Here is a 3430-nt window from a genome sequence, read left to right as displayed (position 1 = left end):
GCAGGTTGTGCAGGGCTGGTTAGCACAGGGGAAAGGAAGGCTCTGTTGGTCTGGAGGCTGCCTGTGGGTCTGTGTTTTCCTGGCATCCGGATGTTGTGGCGACTGCGGTGTACTTAGAAGCAGTATCTATGCATTGTCAGTGGGGCACGTCCTTTGCACAGTTCTCTCTGTGAATAGTATAGTTGTTTGCCAGATGCTAGCCAGCCTCTGTTGTGTTTGATGCAATAAACGGAAAAAGATTCTTTCACTCAGCAGATATTTATTGAAAGCTTCCTTAGCGTAAGTCCTGATCCGGTGCCAAGTGCTGGAGTTCTTCAGTGAAAACAAGCATGGGGCGTACTCTAACGAGGCACAGTCTAATGGCAGAGACACAGGGCAAGAGCCATGGGGACGCTGAGCATTCGGGGCCAGGGAAGCATGGATGGGGGCCCTCAACCAGCCTGAGATGCAAAGGGAAGAGCTTTCTTAATAAATTAGCATCTAACATGTGACCTAGACTGGATAGTTAGCCTGTGCTTGCCCAAAGTGGGGCGAGGCTAAAGGGGAAAGGGAGAGAGAGAGAGATATCAAGCCAAAGGAGATAAAAGCTGCAAACACTGAGGTGTCAGATGGAAAGGGGTGGAGTGCTATTAGATGAAGCTGAGAGGGAAGCAGAAACAGGCCATTTGTAAGGGACATAGTAAGGGCAGAAGAATACCTTCAAACCTTATCCTCAAAACAATGGAGAGACACTAAAGGTTGTTGTGTCTGTGAGTGAACAAATAACACTTTTGGTAAGTGTCAGGTCAAAAGGATAAAGGGCCAAAGCATTTAGAATATAGGTCAAAGCCACAGAGGTATCTCTGAACCTGGCCACACTGGGAGAAAGTTGAGGGATTGAGGGTCTGAATACCTGAGCTGCCTGACCCCTGTGGGCTCTGTGTCCCTGTCCTACCCCCACCCCACTCATCATGCCGTGGCCATCACAGCGCTGATAACAATGTGTAGTCAGTTCTGGTTACTTTACTATCTCCCAGGAGACCGTGATGTGCGCTCCTTGAGGAGATGTACTGTCGATATTTGTACATCCCAGGCCCTCACAAGTGCCAGACACAGAACTGTCGTTGATTCTCTGCTTCTAGAAGGAATGGGGTAGAGATGCAGAGAGACTCTGAGCCACTGTGTAAGGTACAGATAACCCCGGAAGGGGGGAGGGAGGGAGTGAAAAGGGAGGAGAGGATCACCCTTTTTGACCTTTGTCTCTGGAGCTGCCTCCTCCATTATTGCCCTTTGCATTCTCCCACCTCCCCCCTTGAGGGATTGAAAACTGAATGAAATTCAGTTAAAAGATGTCTTCAGTCAGCACTCGGGGGGGGGAGCCCCAGCAGTGAAGGGGTTGTGGGACCAGGGGCAGCTGCATTCAAGTTCCTGTGTATGGATTTCAGGGCGGCCCCTGACCTCTGGCTTCTGGGCAGGATTCTCCCTTCTTTTTTTTTTTTTTTTTTTGTAGAGACAGAGTCTCACTTTATGGCCCTCGGTAGAGTGCCGTGGCCTCACACAGCTCACAGCAACCTCCAACTCCTGGGCTTAAGCGATTCTCTTGCCTCAGCCTCCCGAGTAGCTGGGACTACAGGCACCCGCCACAACGCCCAGCTATTTTTTGGTTGCAGTTCGGCCGGGGCCGGGTTTGAACCCGCCACCCTCGGTATATGGGGCTGGCGCCTTACCGACTGAGCCACAGGCGCCGCCCAAGATTCTCCCTTCTTGAAGAATCACATAGGGCCTCAGACTCCCACTTTACAGCAGACCCAAGCACCGAGAAGACACAGTGTGGGGAGCAGTGTCTCAGCAGGGTCTCCCTGAAACCCCGGTGCAGGAAGGACTCAACTTTGTGAACTGTCACTTTCTATCAACCAGGCAAGTAAAGCACATCTTTCCACAAACAGAGAAAGAGATTCCCAAAAAACACAGAATTGGTGCCTTACTTTCCCTGGCTCCCAGAAAGACTTTTCTTTAATTTTTTTTATAAAACTTTATGCAGTACAAGTGCAATTTTGTTACACGCACAGATCATGTAATGAACAAGACAGGCTTTCAGGGCATCCATCACTCAAATCACATACATTGTACCCATTAAGTATTTTCTCATCATCCACCACAGTCACACCCCTCACCCTTCCAAGCATCTGTGTCTGTCATTACACTATAGACATCCATGTGTGCACATTTTTTAGCATCTATTCATGAGTTGTAACAGGAGACAGTGACTGCTTCATTTTATGATATCTGCTCAATTAATTACAATTATTCACAATGAACAACGGATTTTGTATAGTAAAAATTCCATCTGATGTAAATCCACAGAAACGTTTTTTCACAGAGTGAATGTTTTAATTGTATCTTATAGAGTGCATAAAGCAGCAAATCAGACCAAGGCTGCTGCATTCATAATGCTTTGTCATCATGCAGAGAATAAAAACAGCAAGAAAAGAAGAATTTAATTCCCCCATCCATTCACTGTCACGTCCCTGCCCCTTGCCTTTGTGGATCTCATGCATCAAGTTTAGCAAAAGTTTCACTTTTCTTCCTGGGGGTGCAAACTAGGAAGGGTTTACTTAGAAGAGCAAGGATTAAACAATATATATTAAAACCAAGAAAAAAGAACAGTGCAGCGTTGTCCAGGAGCTATGTGGAAAATCTTCATCTTGTAGCAATGCCCCAGTAACTGGTATGTGAGGAATTTGGTGTTCTCTCCCAGGCTGCGCACTGAAGCCATCTTTCAAGCAGATTTCATTTAGCTGCCAATCATGTGAGCGGATGGGAAAAAAGAAAATGGAAGCAGAGACTTAAGGGACTGGCAGTAGTGAAGAGAAAGGTCAATGACGATGACCTTCTCTTCTCTCTCCCCTTTCAAGGCTGTCCAGATATATCCCTTTTCTTACATTTGAAAAGCCAGACACATAAGATAAAACTTGAACTTAAATTTTTAAACAGTGGTTCATTGTCCCTTGTGCCTGTCCACCCCCACTTCGTGACATTAGCGTGGGCAAAGAGTATTCTATGTACAGGAAATGATATGAGCAAAAGCTTAGAGGCTCAAGAGGGCACGTAGCTATTGAGGAACTATTAGGAGCCAAGTGTTGCTCAGAAGGAAAATACTGGTGGGAGGGCAAAGGACACAGTGTAGAGGCACATGATGGAGATGTGGGTGCACAGTTTATAGGCCAGGCTCAGGAGTTTGAACTTTATCTAAAGACAAGTGGAGCCCCACTGAGGGACATTAAGTATGAGAAGGGTATTGTTGGGCTAGATTTAGAAAGATTTCTTTGCTGCTGGTAGAATCAGAATGGCAAGGAGTAAGATTGGTAGCAAGGAGTACAGGTAGAAGACTCTTAAAGGTGTTCATGCCACAGAGAGTGTTCCATACAAAGACAGTGAAAAATGCCTCTCA

Source organism: Nycticebus coucang, chromosome X (genome assembly GCF_027406575.1).
Source record: "Nycticebus coucang isolate mNycCou1 chromosome X, mNycCou1.pri, whole genome shotgun sequence".
Lineage (NCBI taxonomy): Eukaryota > Metazoa > Chordata > Mammalia > Primates > Lorisidae > Nycticebus > Nycticebus coucang.
The sequence above is the reverse complement of the archived record's forward strand: the minus strand, read 5'-3'. Positions refer to the sequence as shown.